Source organism: Lissotriton vulgaris, chromosome 8 (genome assembly GCF_964263255.1).
Source record: "Lissotriton vulgaris chromosome 8, aLisVul1.2, whole genome shotgun sequence".
NCBI classification, from domain to species: domain Eukaryota; kingdom Metazoa; phylum Chordata; class Amphibia; order Caudata; family Salamandridae; genus Lissotriton; species Lissotriton vulgaris.
In genome coordinates, this window is record NC_141696.1 from 1,531,642,565 (window position 1) to 1,531,662,935 (window position 20,371).

Consider the following 20,371-nt stretch of genomic DNA (forward strand, 5'->3'; position numbering starts at 1 on the left):
TATGGTAGAGATATGTTTTAAGGAGTCCTGCATCATTCCGCAATTAACTGGTGCAATGGGTAAATAGCATTTTTGGGATCCAGGTTAGGTAGTTGTTTTTTTAACTCTGAATGGACTAGCACTATATTACCCAGATATATTTGGCATGAGTAGGTAAGCAATGTCATCTGACTACTGACATCTGTGTTCAAGGGGAAGTGGAAGGTAATGCAGACAAGAGTTTACTTTACAAAAAAGCATGAAATGGGAAATATTCATTGTCAAACCTGAAGGTAAGAGAGGTGGAAGCAAGTTTAGAAGGAGGACATAAAGCAAAGTCTATGTTAAATTGATTGTGTTGTAGATCAGTTGGAAAAAATTTGATGAATAGAGAAAAAGAACTACAGCTGATTCCAAGACCTATTTTGTTAGAAGCAAGGAACCTCTCAACTGTGCCGAAACCCAGGATTGAACCAGGGACCTTTAGATCTTCAGTCTAACGCTCTCCCAACTGAGCTATTTCGGCCTTCTGATAGCTGGGGTCTTCATACTTTAATTTGAACCATTTAACAAAATAGATGCAGGACCTGGATTTTTAACCTCATATGGTAGAGATATGTTTTAAGGAGTCCTGTATCATTCCCCAGTTAACTGGTGCAATGGGTAAATAGCATTTTTGGGATCCAGGTTAGGTAGTTGTTTTTTTAACTCTGAATGGACTAGCACTATATTACCCAGATATATTTGGCATGAGTAGGTAAGCAATGTCATCTGACTACTGACATCTGTGTTCAAGGGGAAGTGGAATGTGATGCAGACAAGAGTTTACTTTACAAAAAAGGACGAAATGGAAAACATTCATAGTCAAACCTGAAGGCAAGATAGGTGGAAGAAAGTTTAAAAGGAGGACAGAAAGCAAAGTCTATGTTGAATTGATCATTTTGTAGATCAGTTGATAAAAATGTTGATAGAGAAAAAAGTACTACAGCTGATTCCAAGACCTATCTTGTTAGAAGCAAGGAACGTCTCAACTGTGCCGAAACCCGGGATTGAACCAGGGACCTTTATATCTTCAGTGTAACGCTCTCCCAACTTAGCTATTTCGGCCTTCTTATAGCTGTGGTCTTCATACTTTAATTTAGACCATTTAACAAAATAGATGCAGGACCTGGATTTTTAACCTCATATGGTGAGATATGTTTTAAGGAGTCCTGTATCATTCCGCAATTAACTGGTGCAATGGGTAAATAGCATTTTTGGGATCCAGGTTAGGTAGTTGTTTTTTTAACTCTGAATGGACTAGCACTATATTACCCAGATATATTTGGCATGAGTAGGTTAGCAATGTCATCTGACTACTGACATCTGTGTTCAAGGGGAATTGGAAGGTAATGCAGACAAGAGTTTACTTTACAGAAAAGCATGAAATGGGAAATATTCATTGTCAAACCTGAAGGTAAGAGAGGTGGAAGCAAGTTTAGAAGGAGGATATAAAGCAAAGTCTATGTTAAATTGATTGTGTTGTAGATCAGTTGGAAAAAATTTGATGAACAGAGAAAAAGTACTACAGCTGATTCCAAGACCTATTTTGTTAGAAGCAAGGAACCTCTCAACTGTGCCGAAACCCGGGATTGAACCAGTGACCTTTAGATCTTCAGTCTAACGCTCTCCCAACTGAGCTATTTCGGCCTTCTGATAGCTGGGGTCTTCATACTTTAATTTGAACCATTTAACAAAATAGATGCAGGACCTGGATTTTTAACCTCATATGGTAGAGATATGTTTTAAGGAGTCCTGTATCATTCCCCAGTTAACTGGTGCAATGGGTAAATAGCATTTTTGGGATCCAGGTTAGGTAGTTGTTTTTTTAACTGTGAATGGACTAGCACTATATTACCCAGATATATTTGGCATGAGTAGGTAAGCAATGTCATCTGACTACTGACATCTGTGTTCAAGGGGAAGTGGAAGGTAATGCAGACAAGAGTTTACTTTACAAAAAAGCATGAAATGGGAAATATTAATTGTCAAACCTGAAGGTAAGAGAGGTGGAAGCAAGTTTAGAAGGAGGACATAAAGCAAAGTCTATGTTAAATTGATTGTGTTGTAGATCAGTTGGAAAAAAATTGATGAATAGAGAAAAAGTACTACAGCTGATTCCAAGACCTATTTTGTTAGAAGCAAGGAACCTCTCAACTGTGCCGAAACCCGGGATTGAACCAGGGACCTTTAGATCTTCAGTCTAACGCTCTCCCAACTTAGCTTTTTCTGCCTGCTTATAGCTGTGGTCTTCATACTTTAATTTAAACCATTTAACAAAATAGATGCAGGACCTGGATTTTTAACCTCATATGGTAGAGATATGTTTTAAGGAGTCCTATATCATTACGCAATTAACTGGTGCAATGGGTAAATAGCATTTTTGGGATCCAGGTTAGGTAGTTGTTTTTTTAACTCTGAATGGACTAGCACTATATTACCCAGATATATTTGGCATGAGTAGGTAAGCAATGTCATCTGACTACTGACATCTGTGTTCAAGGGGAAGTGGAAGGTAATGCAGACAAGAGTTTACTTTACAAAAAAGCATGAAATGGGAAATATTCATTGTCAAACCTGAAGGTAAGAGAGGTGGAAGAAAGTTTAAAAGGAGGACAGAAAGCAAAGTCTATGTTGAATTGATCATTTTGTAGATCAGTTGATAAAAATGTTAAAAGAGAAAAAAGTACTACAGCTGATTCCAAGACCTATTTTGTTAGAAGCAAGGAACCTCTCAACTGTGCCGAAACCCAGGATTGAACCAGGGACCTTTAAATCTTCAGTCTAACACTCTCCCAACTGAGATATTGCGGCCTGCTTACAGCTGTGGTCTTCATACTTTAATTTAAACCATTTAACAAAATAGATGCAGGACCTGGATTTTTAACCTCATATGGTAGAGATATGTTTTAAGGAGTCCTGTATCATTCCGCAATTAACTGGTGCAATGGGCAAATAGCATTTTTGGGATCCAGGTTAGGTAGTTGTTTTTTTAACTCTGAATGGACTAGCACTATATTACCCAGATATATTTGGCATGAGTAGGTAAGCAATGTCATCTGACTACTGACATCTGTGTTCAAGGGGAAGTGGAAGGTAATGCAGACAAGAGTTTACTTTACAAAAAAGCATGAAATGGGAAATATTCATTGTCAAACCTGAAGGTAAGAGAGGTGGAAGCAAGTCTAGAAGGAGGACAGAAAGCAAAGTCTATGTTAAATTGATTGTGTTGTAGATCAGTTAAAAAAAATTTGATGAATACAGAAAAAGGACTACAGCTGATTCCAAGACCTATTTTGTTAGAAGCAAAGAACCTCTCAACTGTGCCGAAACCCGGGATTGAACCAGGGACCTTTAGATCTTCAGTCTAACACTCTGCCAACTGAGCTATTTCAGCCTGCTGATATCTGTGGTCTTCATACTTTAATTTGAACCATTTAACAAAATAGATGCAGGACCTGGATTTTTAACCTCATATGGTAGAGATATGTTTTAAGGAGTCCTGCATCATTCCGCAATTAACTGGTGCAATGGGTAAATAGCATTTTTGGGATCCAGGTTAGGTAGTTGTTTTTTTAACTCTGAATGGACTAGCACTATATTACCCAGATATATTTGGCATGAGTAGGTAAGCAATGTCATCTGACTACTGACATCTGTGTTCAAGGGGAAGTGGAAGGTAATGCAGACAAGAGTTTACTTTACAAAAAAGCATGAAATGGGAAATATTCATTGTCAAACCTGAAGGTAAGAGAGGTGGAAGCAAGTTTAGAAGGAGGACATAAAGCAAAGTCTATGTTAAATTGATTGTGTTGTAGATCAGTTGGAAAAAATTTGATGAATAGAGAAAAAGAACTACAGCTGATTCCAAGACCTATTTTGTTAGAAGCAAGGAACCTCTCAACTGTGCCAAAACCCAGGATTGAACCAGGGACCTTTAGATCTTCAGTCTAACGCTCTCCCAACTGAGCTATTTCGGCCTTCTGATAGCTGGGTTCTTCATACTTTAATTTGAACCATTTAACAAAATAGATGCAGGACCTGGATTTTTAACCTCATATGGTAGAGATATGTTTTAAGGAGTCCTGTATCATTCCCCAGTTAACTGGTGCAATGGGTAAATAGCATTTTTGGGATCCAGGTTAGGTAGTTGTTTTTTTAACTCTGAATGGACTAGCACTATATTACCCAGATATATTTGGCATGAGTAGGTAAGCAATGTCATCTGACTACTGACATCTGTGTTCAAGGGGAAGTGGAATGTGATGCAGACAAGAGTTTACTTTACAAAAAAGGACGAAATGGAAAACATTCATAGTCAAACCTGAAGGCAAGATAGGTGGAAGAAAGTTTAAAAGGAGGACAGAAAGCAAAGTCTATGTTGAATTGATCATTTTGTAGATCAGTTGATAAAAATGTTAATAGAGAAAAAAGTACTACAGCTGATTCCAAGACCTATTTTGTTAGAAGCAAGGAACCTCTCAACTGTGCCGAAACCCAGGATTGAACCAGGGACCTTTAGATCTTCAGTCTAACACTCTCCCAACTGAGATATTGCGGCCTGCTTACAGCTGTGGTCTTCATACTTTAATTTAAACCATTTAACAAAATAGATGCAGGACCTGGATTTTTAACCTCATATGGTAGAGATATGTTTTAAGGAGTCCTGTATCATTCCGCAATTAACTGGTGCAATGGGCAAATAGCATTTTTGGGATCCAGGTTAGGTAGTTGTTTTTTTAACTCTGAATGTACTAGCACTATATTACCCAGATATATTTGGCATGAGTAGGTAAGCAATGTCATCTGACTACTGACATCTGTGTTCAAGGGGAAGTGGAAGGTAATGCAGACAAGAGTTTACTTTACAAAAAAGCATGAAATGGGAAATATTCATTGTCAAACCTGAAGGTAAGAGAGGTGGAAGCAAGTCTAGAAGGAGGACAGAAAGCAAAGTCTATGTTAAATTGATTGTGTTGTAGATCAGTTAAAAAAAATTTGATGAATACAGAAAAAGGACTACAGCTGATTCCAAGACCTATTTTGTTAGAAGCAAAGAACCTCTCAACTGTGCCGAAACCCGGGATTGAACCAGGGACCTTTAGATCTTCAGTCTAACACTCTGCCAACTGAGCTATTTCAGCCTGCTGATATCTGTGGTCTTCATACTTTAATTTGAACCATTTAACAAAATAGATGCAGGACCTGGATTTTTAACCTCATATGGTAGAGATATGTTTTAAGGAGTCCTGCATCATTCCGCAATTAACTGGTGCAATGGGTAAATAGCATTTTTGGGATCCAGGTTAGGTAGTTGTTTTTTTAACTCTGAATGGACTAGCACTATATTACCCAGATATATTTGGCATGAGTAGGTAAGCAATGTCATCTGACTACTGACATCTGTGTTCAAGGGGAAGTGGAAGGTAATGCAGACAAGAGTTTACTTTACAAAAAAGCATGAATTGGGAAATATTCATTGTCAAACCTGAAGGTAAGAGAGGTGGAAGCAAGTTTAGAAGGAGGACATAAAGCAAAGTCTATGTTAAATTGATTGTGTTGTAGATCAGTTGGAAAAAATTTGATGAATAGAGAAAAAGAACTACAGCTGATTCCAAGACCTATTTTGTTAGAAGCAAGGAACCTCTCAACTGTGCCGAAACCCAGGATTGAACCAGGGACCTTTAGATCTTCAGTCTAACGCTCTCCCAACTGAGCTATTTCGGCCTTCTGATAGCTGGGTTCTTCATACTTTAATTTGAACCATTTAACAAAATAGATGCAGGACCTGGATTTTTAACCTCATATGGTAGAGATATGTTTTAAGGAGTCCTGTATCATTCCCCAGTTAACTGGTGCAATGGGTAAATAGCATTTTTGGGATCCAGGTTAGGTAGTTGTTTTTTTAACTCTGAATGGACTAGCACTATATTACCCAGATATATTTGGCATGAGTAGGTAAGCAATGTCATCTGACTACTGACATCTGTGTTCAAGGGGAAGTGGAATGTGATGCAGACAAGAGTTTACTTTACAAAAAAGGACGAAATGGAAAACATTCATAGTCAAACCTGAAGGCAAGATAGGTGGAAGAAAGTTTAAAAGGAGGACAGAAAGCAAAGTCTATGTTGAATTGATCATTTTGTAGATCAGTTGATAAAAATGTTAATAGAGAAAAAAGTACTACAGCTGATTCCAAGACCTATTTTGTTAGAAGCAAGGAACCTCTCAACTGTGCCGAAACCCAGGATTGAACCAGGGACCTTTAGATCTTCAGTCCAACACTCTCCCAACTGAGATATTGCGGCCTGCTTACAGCTGTGGTCTTCATACTTTAATTTAAACCATTTAACAAAATAGATGCAGGACCTGGATTTTTAACCTCATATGGTAGAGATATGTTTTAAGGAGTCCTGTATCATTCCGCAATTAACTGGTGCAATGGGCAAATAGCATTTTTGGGATCCAGGTTAGGTTGTTGTTTTTTTAACTCTGAATGTACTAGCACTATATTACCCAGATATATTTGGCATGAGTAGGTAAGCAATGTCATCTGACTACTGACATCTGTGTTCAAGGGGAAGTGGAAGGTAATGCAGACAAGAGTTTACTTTACAAAAAAGCATGAAATGGGAAATATTCATTGTCAAACCTGAAGGTAAGAGAGGTGGAAGCAAGTCTAGAAGGAGGACAGAAAGCAAAGTCTATGTTAAATTGATTGTGTTGTAGATCAGTTAAAAAAAATTTGATGAATACAGAAAAAGGACTACAGCTGATTCCAAGACCTATTTTGTTAGAAGCAAAGAGCCTCTCAACTGTGCCGAAACCCGGGATTGAACCAGGGACCTTTAGATCTTCAGTCTAACACTCTGCCAACTGAGCTATTTCAGCCTCCTGATATCTGTGGTCTTCATACTTTAATTTGAACCATTTAACAAAATAGATGCAGGACCTGGATTTTTAACCTCATATGGTAGAGATATGTTTTAAGGAGTCCTGCATCATTCCGCAATTAACTGGTGCAATGGGTAAATAGCATTTTTGGGATCCAGGTTAGGTAGTTATTTTTTTAACTCTGAATGGACTAGCACTATATTACCCAGATATATTTGGCATGAGTAGGTAAGCAATGTCATCTGACTACTGACATCTGTGTTCAAGGGGAAGTGGAAGGTAATGCAGACAAGAGTTTACTTTACAAAAAAGCATGAAATGGGAAATATTCATTGTCAAACCTGAAGGTAAGAGAGGTGGAAGCAAGTTTAGAAGGAGGACATAAAGCAAAGTCTATGTTAAATTGATTGTGTTGTAGATCAGTTGGAAAAAATTTGATGAATAGAGAAAAAGAACTACAGCTGATTCCAAGACCTATTTTGTTAGAAGCAAGGAACCTCTCAACTGTGCCGAAACCCAGGATTGAACCAGGGACCTTTAGATCTTCAGTCTAACGCTCTCCCAACTGAGCTATTTCGGCCTTCTGATAGCTGGGGTCTTCATACTTTAATTTGAACCATTTAACAAAATAGATGCAGGACCTGGATTTTTAACCTCATATGGTAGAGATATGTTTTAAGGAGTCCTGTATCATTCCCCAGTTAACTGGTGCAATGGGTAAATAGCATTTTTGGGATCCAGGTTAGGTAGTTGTTTTTTTAACTCTGAATGGACTAGCACTATATTACCCAGATATATTTGGCATGAGTAGGTAAGCAATGTCATCTGACTACTGACATCTGTGTTCAAGGGGAAGTGGAATGTGATGCAGACAAGAGTTTACTTTACAAAAAAGGACGAAATGGAAAACATTCATAGTCAAACCTGAAGGCAAGATAGGTGGAAGAAAGTTTAAAAGGAGGACAGAAAGCAAAGTCTATGTTGAATTGATCATTTTGTAGATCAGTTGATAAAAATGTTGATAGAGAAAAAAGTACTACAGCTGATTCCAAGACCTATCTTGTTAGAAGCAAGGAACGTCTCAACTGTGCCGAAACCCGGGATTGAACCAGGAACCTTTATATCTTCAGTGTAACGCTCTCCCAACTTAGCTATTTCAGCCTTCTTATAGCTGTGGTCTTCATACTTTAATTTAGACCATTTAACAAAATAGATGCAGGACCTGGATTTTTAACCTCATATGGTGAGATATGTTTTAAGGAGTCCTGTATCATTCCGCAATTAACTGGTGCAATGGGTAAATAGCATTTTTGGGATCCAGGTTAGGTAGTTGTTTTTTTAACTCTGAATGGACTAGCACTATATTACCCAGATATATTTGGCATGAGTAGGTTAGCAATGTCATCTGACTACTGACATCTGTGTTCAAGGGGAATTGGAAGGTAATGCAGACAAGAGTTTACTTTACAGAAAAGCATGAAATGGGAAATATTCATTGTCAAACCTGAAGGTAAGAGAGGTGGAAGCAAGTTTAGAAGGAGGATATAAAGCAAAGTCTATGTTAAATTGATTGTGTTGTAGATCAGTTGGAAAAAATTTGATGAACAGAGAAAAAGTACTACAGCTGATTCCAAGACCTATTTTGTTAGAAGCAAGGAACCTCTCAACTGTGCCGAAACCCGGGATTGAACCAGTGACCTTTAGATCTTCAGTCTAACGCTCTCCCAACTGAGCTATTTCGGCCTTCTGATAGCTGGGGTCTTCATACTTTAATTTGAACCATTTAACAAAATAGATGCAGGACCTGGATTTTTAACCTCATATGGTAGAGATATGTTTTAAGGAGTCCTGTATCATTCCCCAGTTAACTGGTGCAATGGGTAAATAGCATTTTTGGGATCCAGGTTAGGTAGTTGTTTTTTTAACTGTGAATGGACTAGCACTATATTACCCAGATATATTTGGCATGAGTAGGTAAGCAATGTCATCTGACTACTGACATCTGTGTTCAAGGGGAAGTGGAAGGTAATGCAGACAAGAGTTTACTTTACAAAAAAGCATGAAATGGGAAATATTAATTGTCAAACCTGAAGGTAAGAGAGGTGGAAGCAAGTTTAGAAGGAGGACATAAAGCAAAGTCTATATTAAATTGATTGTGTTGTAGATCAGTTGGAAAAAAATTGATGAATAGAGAAAAAGTACTACAGCTGATTCCAAGACCTATTTTGTTAGAAGCAAGGAACCTCTCAACTGTGCCGAAACCCGGGATTGAACCAGGGACCTTTAGATCTTCAGTCTAACGCTCTCCCAACTTAGCTTTTTCTGCCTGCTTATAGCTGTGGTCTTCATACTTTAATTTAAACCATTTAACAAAATAGATGCAGGACCTGGATTTTTAACCTCATATGGTAGAGATATGTTTTAAGGAGTCCTGTATCATTCCGCAATTAACTGGTGCAATGGGCAAATAGCATTTTTGGGATCCAGGTTAGGTAGTTGTTTTTTTAACTCTGAATGGACTAGCACTATATTACCCAGATATATTTGGCATGAGTAGGTAAGCAATGTCATCTGACTACTGACATCTGTGTTCAAGGGGAAGTGGAAGGTAATGCAGACAAGAGTTTACTTTACAAAAAAGCATGAAATGGGAAATATTCATTGTCAAACCTGAAGGTAAGAGAGGTGGAAGAAAGTTTAAAAGGAGGACAGAAAGCAAAGTCTATGTTGAATTGATCATTTTGTAGATCAGTTGATAAAAATGTTAATAGAGAAAAAAGTACTACAGCTGATTCCAAGACCTATTTTGTTAGAAGCAAGGAACCTCTCAACTGTGCCGAAACCCAGGATTGAACCAGGGACCTTTAAATCTTCAGTCTAACACTCTCCCAACTGAGATATTGCGGCCTGCTTACAGCTGTGGTCTTCATACTTTAATTTAAACCATTTAACAAAATAGATGCAGGACCTGGATTTTTAACCTCATATGGTAGAGATATGTTTTAAGGAGTCCTGTATCATTCCGCAATTAACTGGTGCAATGGGCAAATAGCATTTTTGGGATCCAGGTTAGGTAGTTGTTTTTTTAACTCTGAATGGACTAGCACTATATTACCCAGATATACTTGGCATGAGTAGGTAAGCAATGTCATCTGACTACTGACATCTGTGTTCAAGGGGAAGTGGAAGGTAATGCAGACAAGAGTTTACTTTACAAAAAAGCATGAAATGGGAAATATTCATTGTCAAACCTGAAGGTAAGAGAGGTGGAAGCAAGTCTAGAAGGAGGACAGAAAGCAAAGTCTATGTTAAATTGATTGTGTTGTAGATCAGTTAAAAAAAATTTGATGAATACAGAAAAAGGACTACAGCTGATTCCAAGACCTATTTTGTTAGAAGCAAAGAACCTCTCAACTGTGCCGAAACCCGGGATTGAACCAGGGACCTTTAGATCTTCAGTCTAACACTCTGCCAACTGAGCTATTTCAGCCTGCTGATATCTGTGGTCTTCATACTTTAATTTGAACCATTTAACAAAATAGATGCAGGACCTGGATTTTTAACCTCATATGGTAGAGATATGTTTTAAGGAGTCCTGCATCATTCCGCAATTAACTGGTGCAATGGGTAAATAGCATTTTTGGGATCCAGGTTAGGTAGTTGTTTTTTTAACTCTGAATGGACTAGCACTATATTACCCAGATATATTTGGCATGAGTAGGTAAGCAATGTCATCTGACTACTGACATCTGTGTTCAAGGGGAAGTGGAAGGTAATGCAGACAAGAGTTTACTTTACAAAAAAGCATGAAATGGGAAATATTCATTGTCAAACCTGAAGGTAAGAGAGGTGGAAGCAAGTTTAGAAGGAGGACATAAAGCAAAGTCTATGTTAAATTGATTGTGTTGTAGATCAGTTGGAAAAAATTTGATGAATAGAGAAAAAGAACTACAGCTGATTCCAAGACCTATTTTGTTAGAAGCAAGGAACCTCTCAACTGTGCCAAAACCCAGGATTGAACCAGGGACCTTTAGATCTTCAGTCTAACGCTCTCCCAACTGAGCTATTTCAGCCTTCTGATAGCTGGGTTCTTCATACTTTAATTTGAACCATTTAACAAAATAGATGCAGGACCTGGATTTTTAACCTCATATGGTAGAGATATGTTTTAAGGAGTCCTGTATCATTCCCCAGTTAACTGGTGCAATGGGTAAATAGCATTTTTGGGATCCAGGTTAGGTAGTTGTTTTTTTAACTCTGAATGGACTAGCACTATATTACCCAGATATATTTGGCATGAGTAGGTAAGCAATGTCATCTGACTACTGACATCTGTGTTCAAGGGGAAGTGGAATGTGATGCAGACAAGAGTTTACTTTACAAAAAAGGACAGATGGAAAACATTCATAGTCAAATCTGAAGGCAAGATAGGTGGAAGAAAGTTTAAAAGGAGGACAGAAAGCAAAGTCTATGTTGAATTGATCATTTTGTAGATCAGTTGATAAAAATGTTAATAGAGAAAAAAGTACTACAGCTGATTCCAAGACCTATTTTGTTAGAAGCAAGGAACCTCTCAACTGTGCCGAAACCCAGGATTGAACCAGGGACCTTTAGATCTTCAGTCTAACACTCTCCCAACTGAGATATTGCGGCCTGCTTACAGCTGTGGTCTTCATACTTTAATTTAAACCATTTAACAAAATAGATGCAGGACCTGGATTTTTAACCTCATATGGAAGAGATATGTTTTAAGGAGTCCTGTATCATTCCGCAATTAACTGGTGCAATGGGCAAATAGCATTTTTGGGATCCAGGTTAGGTAGTTGTTTTTTTAACTCTGAATGTACTAGCACTATATTACCCAGATATATTTGGCATGAGTAGGTAAGCAATGTCATCTGACTACTGACATCTGTGTTCAAGGGGAAGTGGAAGGTAATGCAGACAAGAGTTTACTTTACAAAAAAGCATGAAATGGGAAATATTCATTGTCAAACCTGAAGGTAAGAGAGGTGGAAGCAAGTCTAGAAGGAGGACAGAAAGCAAAGTCTATGTTAAATTGATTGTGTTGTAGATCAGTTAAAAAAAATTTGATGAATACAGAAAAAGGACTACAGCTGATTCCAAGACCTATTTTGTTAGAAGCAAAGAACCTCTCAACTGTGCCGAAACCCGGGATTGAACCAGAGACCTTTAGATCTTCAGTCTAACACTCTGCCAACTGAGCTATTTCAGCCTGCTGATATCTGTGGTCTTCATACTTTAATTTGAACCATTTAACAAAATAGATGCAGGACCTGGATTTTTAACCTCATATGGTAGAGATATGTTTTAAGGAGTCCTGCATCATTCCGCAATTAACTGGTGCAATGGGTAAATAGCATTTTTGGGATCCAGGTTAGGTAGTTGTTTTTTTAACTCTGAATGGACTAGCACTATATTACCCAGATATATTTGGCATGAGTAGGTAAGCAATGTCATCTGACTACTGACATCTGTGTTCAAGGGGAAGTGGAAGGTAATGCAGACAAGAGTTTACTTTACAAAAAAGCATGAATTGGGAAATATTCATTGTCAAACCTGAAGGTAAGAGAGGTGGAAGCAAGTTTAGAAGGAGGACATAAAGCAAAGTCTATGTTAAATTGATTGTGTTGTAGATCAGTTGGAAAAAATTTGATGAATAGAGAAAAAGAACTACAGCTGATTCCAAGACCTATTTTGTTAGAAGCAAGGAACCTCTCAACTGTGCCGAAACCCAGGATTGAACCAGGGACCTTTAGATCTTCAGTCTAACGCTCTCCCAACTGAGCTATTTCGGCCTTCTGATAGCTGGGTTCTTCATACTTTAATTTGAACCATTTAACAAAATAGATGCAGGACCTGGATTTTTAACCTCATATGGTAGAGATATGTTTTAAGGAGTCCTGTATCATTCCCCAGTTAACTGGTGCAATGGGTAAATAGCATTTTTGGGATCCAGGTTAGGTAGTTGTTTTTTTAACTCTGAATGGACTAGCACTATATTACCCAGATATATTTGGCATGAGTAGGTAAGCAATGTCATCTGACTACTGACATCTGTGTTCAAGGGGAAGTGGAATGTGATGCAGACAAGAGTTTACTTTACAAAAAAGGACGAAATGGAAAACATTCATAGTCAAACCTGAAGGCAAGATAGGTGGAAGAAAGTTTAAAAGGAGGACAGAAAGCAAAGTCTATGTTGAATTGATCATTTTGTAGATCAGTTGATAAAAATGTTAATAGAGAAAAAAGTACTACAGCTGATTCCAAGACCTATTTTGTTAGAAGCAAGGAACCTCTCAACTGTGCCGAAAACCAGGATTGAACCAGGGACCTTTAGATCTTCAGTCCAACACTCTCCCAACTGAGATATTGCGGCCTGCTTACAGCAGTGGTCTTCATACTTTAATTTAAACCATTTAACAAAATAGATGCAGGACCTGGATTTTTAACCTCATATGGTAGAGATATGTTTTAAGGAGTCCTGTATCATTCCGCAATTAACTGGTGCAATGGGCAAATAGCATTTTTGGGATCCAGGTTAGGTTGTTGTTTTTTTAACTCTGAATGTACTAGCACTATATTACCCAGATATATTTGGCATGAGTAGGTAAGCAATGTCATCTGACTACTGACATCTGTGTTCAAGGGGAAGTGGAAGGTAATGCAGACAAGAGTTTACTTTACAAAAAAGCATGAAATGGGAAATATTCATTGTCAAACCTGAAGGTAAGAGAGGTGGAAGCAAGTCTAGAAGGAGGACAGAAAGCAAAGTCTATGTTAAATTGATTGTGTTGTAGATCAGTTAAAAAAAATTTGATGAATACAGACAAAGGACTACAGCTGATTCCAAGACCTATTTTGTTAGAAGCAAAGAGCCTCTCAACTGTGCCGAAACCCGGGATTGAACCAGGGACCTTTAGATCTTCAGTCTAACACTCTGCCAACTGAGCTATTTCAGCCTGCTGATATCTGTGGTCTTCATACTTTAATTTGAACCATTTAACAAAATAGATGCAGGACCTGGATTTTTAACCTCATATGGTAGAGATATGTTTTAAGGAGTCCTGCATCATTCCGCAATTAACTGGTGCAATGGGTAAATAGCATTTTTGGGATCCAGGTTAGGTAGTTATTTTTTTAACTCTGAATGGACTAGCACTATATTACCCAGATATATTTGGCATGAGTAGGTAAGCAATGTCATCTGACTACTGACATCTGTGTTCAAGGGGAAGTGGAAGGTAATGCAGACAAGAGTTTACTTTACAAAAAAGCATGAAATGGGAAATATTCATTGTCAAACCTGAAGGTAAGAGAGGTGGAAGCAAGTTTAGAAGGAGGACATAAAGCAAAGTCTATGTTAAATTGATTGTGTTGTAGATCAGTTGGAAAAAATTTGATGAATAGAGAAAAAGAACTACAGCTGATTCCAAGACCTATTTTGTTAGAAGCAAGGAACCTCTCAACTGTGCCGAAACCCAGGATTGAACCAGGGACCTTTAGATCTTCAGTCTAACGCTCTCCCAACTGAGCTATTTCGGCCTTCTGATAGCTGGGGTCTTCATACTTTAATTTGAACCATTTAACAAAATAGATGCAGGACCTGGATTTTTAACCTCATATGGTAGAGATATGTTTTAAGGAGTCCTGTATCATTCCCCAGTTAACTGGTGCAATGGGTAAATAGCATTTTTGGGATCCAGGTTAGGTAGTTGTTTTTTTAACTCTGAATGGACTAGCACTATATTACCCAGATATATTTGGCATGAGTAGGTAAGCAATGTCATCTGACTACTGACATCTGTGTTCAAGGGGAAGTGGAATGTGATGCAGACAAGAGTTTACTTTACAAAAAAGGACGAAATGGAAAACATTCATAGTCAAACCTGAAGGCAAGATAGGTGGAAGAAAGTTTAAAAGGAGGACAGAAAGCAAAGTCTATGTTGAATTGATCATTTTGTAGATCAGTTGATAAAAATGTTGATAGAGAAAAAAGTACTACAGCTGATTCCAAGACCTATCTTGTTAGAAGCAAGGAACCTCTCAACTGTGCCGAAACCCGGGATTGAACCAGGGACCTTTATATCTTCAGTGTAACGCTCTCCCAACTTAGCTATTTCGGCCTGCTTATAGCTGTGTTCTTCATACTTTAATTTAGACCATTTAACAAAATAGATGCAGGACCTGGATTTTTAACCTCATATGGTGAGATATGTTTTAAGGAGTCCTGTATCATTCCGCAATTAACTGGTGCAATGGGTAAATAGCATTTTTGGGATCCAGGTTAGGTAGTTGTTTTTTTAACTCTGAATGGACTAGCACTATATTACCCAGATATATTTGGCATGAGTAGGTTAGCAATGTCATCTGACTACTGACATCTGTGTTCAAGGGGAATTGGAAGGTAATGCAGACAAGAGTTTACTTTACAGAAAAGCATGAAATGGGAAATATTCATTGTCAAACCTGAAGGTAAGAGAGGTGGAAGCAAGTTTAGAAGGAGGATATAAAGCAAAGTCTATGTTAAATTGATTGTGTTGTAGATCAGTTGGAAAAAATTTGATGAATAGAGAAAAAGTACTACAGCTGATTCCAAGACCTATTTTGTTAGAAGCAAGGAACCTCTCAACTGTGCCGAAACCCGGGATTGAACCAGGGACCTTTAGATCTTCAGTCTAACGCTCTCCCAACTGAGCTATTTCGGCCTTCTGATAGCTGGGGTCTTCATACTTTAATTTGAACCATTTAACAAAATAGATGCAGGACCTGGATTTTTAACCTCATATGGTAGAGATATGTTTTAAGGAGTCCTGTATCATTCCCCAGTTAACTGGTGCAATGGGTAAATAGCATTTTTGGGATCCAGGTTAGGTAGTTGTTTTTTTAACTCTGAATGGACTAGCACTATATTACCTAGATATATTTGGCATGAGTAGGTAAGCAATGTCATCTGACTACTGACATCTGTGTTCAAGGGGAAGTGGAGTGTGATGCAGACAAGAGTTTACTTTACAAAAAAGGACGAAATGGGAAACATTCATTGTCAAACCTGAAGGCAAGATAGGTGGAAGAAAGTTTAAAAGGAGGACAGAAAGCAAAGTCTATGTTGAATTGATCATTTTGTAGATCAGTTGATAAAAATGTTGATAGAGAAAAAAGTACTACAGCTGATTCCAAGACCTATTTTGTTAGAAGCAAGGAACCTCTCAACTGTGCTGAAACCCGGGATTGAAACAGGAACCTTTAGATCTTCAGTCTAACGCTCTCCCAACTGAGCTATTGCGGCCTGCTTATAGCTGTGTTCTTCATACTTTAATTTAAACCATTTAACAAAATAGATGCAGGACCTGGATTTTTAACCTCATATGGTAGAGATATGTTTTAAGGAGTCCTGTATCATTCCGCAATTAACTGGTGCAATGGGCAAATAGCATTTTTGGGATCCAGGTTAGGTAGTTGTTTTTTTAACTCTGAATGGACTAGCACTATATTACCCAGATATATTTGGCATGAGTAGGTAAGCAATGTCATCTGACTACTGACATCAGTGTTCAAGGGGAAGTGGAAGGTAATGCAGACAAGAGTTTACTTTACAAAAAAGCATGAAATGGGAAATATTAATTGTCAAACCTGAAGGTAAGAGAGGTGGAAGCAAGTTTAGAAGGAGGACATAAAGCAAAGTCTATGTTAAATTGATTGTGTTGTAGATCAGTTGGAAAAAATTTGATGAATAGAGAAAAAGTACTACAGCTGATTCCAAGACCTATTTTGTTAGAAGCAAGGAACCTCTCAACTGTGCCGAAACTCGGGATTGAACCAGGGACCTTTAGAACTTCAGTCTAACTCTCTCCCAACTGAGCTATTTCGGCCTGCTTATAGCTGTGGTCTTCATACTTTAATTTAAACCATTTAACAAAATAGATGCAGGACCTGGATTTTTAACCTCATATGGTAGAGATATGTTTTAAGGAGTCCTGTATCATTCCGCAATTAACTGGTACAATGGGTAAATAGCATTTTTTGGATCCAGGTTAGGTAGTTGTTTTTTTAACTCTGAATGGACTAGCACTATATTACCCAGATATATTTGGCATGAGTAGGTAAGCAATGTCATCTGACTACTGACATCTGTGTTCAAGGGGAAGTGGAAGGTAATGCAGACAAGAGTTTACTTTACAAAAAAGCATGAAATGGGAAATATTCATTGTCAAACCTGAAGGTAAGAGAGGTGGAAGCAAGTTTAGAAGGAGGACATAAAGCAAAGTCTATGTTAAATTGATTGTGTTGTAGATCAGTTGGAAAAAATTTGATGAATAGAGAAAAAGTACTACAGCTGAGTCCAAGACCTATTTTGTTAGAAGCAAGGAACCTCTCAACTGTGCCGAAACCCGGGATTGAACCAGGGACCTTTAGATCTTCAGTCTAACGCTCTCCCAACTGAGCTATTTCGGCCTTCTGATAGCTGGGGTCTTCATACTTTAATTTGAACCATTTAACAAAATATATGCAGGACCTGGATTTTTAACCTCATATGGTAGATATGGCTGAGATACCCGCCACCCCCTCTCAACACAATCCCCAAAGGAGGGAAACCGGAAACAGTTCTTGAAGTTTTTGGAAGTGGGAGGGAGTGACCCTCACGGCCGTATTTATTAAAACAAAAAATTAAAACATTTAAACATTAATGTACAATTTCATACCACATTGCGATGTTTGGCTAACCTTAACAGATTCTCTAATACAGAGGTTCTCCTAGCCGAACTAACATCCTACAAAACATTTACTTGAAATATTGAAATTGTACATCCTAACGTTTAAGGGCCAACGGCAAGGTCGTAACCGGTGTCAAGATCCCTAACCAGACATACCCCCCCCCCACTTGGGAGGGGCGACAGCACTGAGGCATACTCAAGTGCAACTACTACCAATTTCCCTTGACTTGACGGGGGCACTTATCAACTCGACGCCAGTTAAAGGTCGTTCGAAGACTCGTGTGAGGTATCTAGAAGGTATCGTAGACCTCCCCCCAACCCCACACAACTTACCGCATCTGCCGTCGCAGATGTCACTGGCCCCGGGAAATTCCCCAGGAGGGGGCTGTAACCCCTCCTACACAGGAAGGGGCCTTGACCGCCTTTCCTCTTCTTTCGGCGACCCATCCTTAGAAGGGGCCGCCTCCCCGTTGAGGGGCCAAAGGCCACCTCCCCCGAGCGCTCCCATCCGTGTTGGGTGACGCCCACTCATAGGGATCTTCCAATTAGTGCTCACCGATCATGACCTTACCGCCCGACCAAAATAAATACGACAAATGCTAACTAAACGAAACTACATTGGCCACTATGACCGAAAAAGCCTGTTTATAAATGGACCTTAAATCCGAAGTTCTTTACTCACAAACTTGTAAAATTAGACCAATCTTTATTACACATTCAACATCAACACAACACTAAAACAACCTGTAAACGAAATAGAATAATTGATCAATTTTTTTAAAACAACTGGCTGTCCTCAGGGGCTGGTGGGTGGGTCAAAATTGGCTCTTCGTTCCGTCTCGAGCTCACGTGCAGCGAGGAGGTGCAGCTTCAGAGCACAGGAACAAGAGGATGTCTTCTGGTCTTGCGTCCCTTTTTATCCATCTTCAGGGCGGGCGTAAACCCGCCCCTGCCTGCCCCGAGGGCGTGGCCGGCCGCGTCAGTGTCTAGGCCAGCCCACTCTAGGGCGGGAAAAAGCGCGCCCCGGCTACGCCGCTTCGGGCATACCAGCCGAGACGCGCCTCCCGCCCAAAATGGCTTCCCGGGGGGATCGAGGCACTCTGCCATACGTTCGGGGGGACCGAGTGGTCGCCCCTTTCCATATGGCTGAGATACCCGCCACCCCCTCTCAACACAATCCCCAAAGGAGGGAAACCGGAAACAGTTCTTGAAGTTTTTGGAAGTGGGAGGGAGTGACCCTCCCGGCCGTATTTATTAAAACAAAAAATTAAAACATTTAAACATTAATGTACAATTTCATACCACATTGCGATGTTTGGCTAACCTTAACAGATTCTCTAATACAGAGGTTCTCCTAGCCGAACTAACATCCTACAAAACATTTACTTGAAATATTGAAATTGTACATTCTAACGTTTAAGGGCCAACGGCAAGGTCGTAACCGGTGTCAAGATCCCTAACCAGACATACCCCCCCCCACTTGGGAGGGGCGACAGCACTGAGGCGTACTCAAGTGCAACTACTACCAATTTCCCTTGACTTGACGGGGGCACTTATCAACTCGACGCCAGTTAAAGGTCGTTCGAAGACTCGTGTGAGGTATCTAGAAGGTATCGTAGACCTCCCCCCAACCCCACACAACTTACCGCATCTGCCGTCGCAGATGTCACTGGCCCCGGGAAATTCCCCAGGAGGGGGCTGTAACCCCTCCTACACAGGAAGGGGCCTTGACCGCCTTTCCTCTTCTTTCGGCGACCCATCCTTAGAAGGGACCGCCTCCCCGTTGAGGGGCCAAAGGCCACCTCCCCCGAGCGCTCCCATCCGTGTTGGGTGACGCCCACTCATAGGGATCTTCCAATTAGTGCTCACCGATCATGACCTTACCGCCACAGGCCGGATAGTTGACCGGCTATCCGGACCCCCCACAAAACTCCTACCTAAAGGTCATGTTTCAACGATTTTAACCATGCTAAGAAGTCTCCTAAGAGTAACTCATTCCCCACCCAAGACAAATGCACACCATCCCCCAAATACATACTGTCATCATTAATACAGCTATGAGAAATAGAATGCAATGTCCTGGAACGGAACAACCTACTCACTTTATTGTTAAGCTTTCTAACAGAATGGTTCAAAGCAGGAATAGAGATAGCCCCCCGCCACACCTTTCGTGGAATCAAATGGGACCATGCAATCGTGCACCCCGGAACTCTCCTCGCCAACCAACTTACAGTGGAAAGCATTGCCTCCAGGAGTAGTCGTCTACCGATGGTGACCAAATCATTGCCCCCAACATGCACTATAACTATAGACGGCGGTGACCTTGTCCGCCCTAACAAACCCTCGAAAAATGTTTGAAACTGGTCAATACAGAGACCGCCCCTTCCGTAGAAGGACATCCTGTACCCGTATTCCCCAGCTACGTGAATCATGTCACCTGCTTTGAATACGTCTGCGGCACGCCTCACGTATGAGTGGCCCACGACCCACACCTCCTTTTTCACAGCCGGTGATGTCTGACCGCTGGCCCGGTGTAGGGTCGACTGCATAGTCCGCCCCGCCTCGTAGGCTTGCGTAACTGAAAACCAAACAAAAACAAGAAGCGTGAGTACATTATTACAGCTTCACAACATGTGCAACCGCACGTATCTTTTATAACAATTGGAGGACCAACGCCCCACTCGTTTCACTTGCTCAACATTAAGACCCCTGGCTGTAGCTTC

The 20,371-nt window shown here is 39.8% G+C and overlaps 2 non-coding genes across 2 annotated transcripts; both read right to left on the minus strand.

Moving 5' to 3' along the window:
* Window positions 1-15,568: 15,568 nt before the first annotated feature.
* Window positions 15,569-15,641, minus strand: TRNAF-GAA (transfer RNA phenylalanine (anticodon GAA)). The gene has a single exon. It is a non-coding gene; the product is annotated as a tRNA-Phe (tRNA).
* A 1,674-nt stretch (window positions 15,642-17,315) lies between these two features.
* On the minus strand, window positions 17,316-17,388 carry TRNAF-GAA (transfer RNA phenylalanine (anticodon GAA)). Its single transcript has one exon. It is a non-coding gene; the product is annotated as a tRNA-Phe (tRNA).
* Between the last annotated feature and the right edge of the window lie 2,983 nt (window positions 17,389-20,371).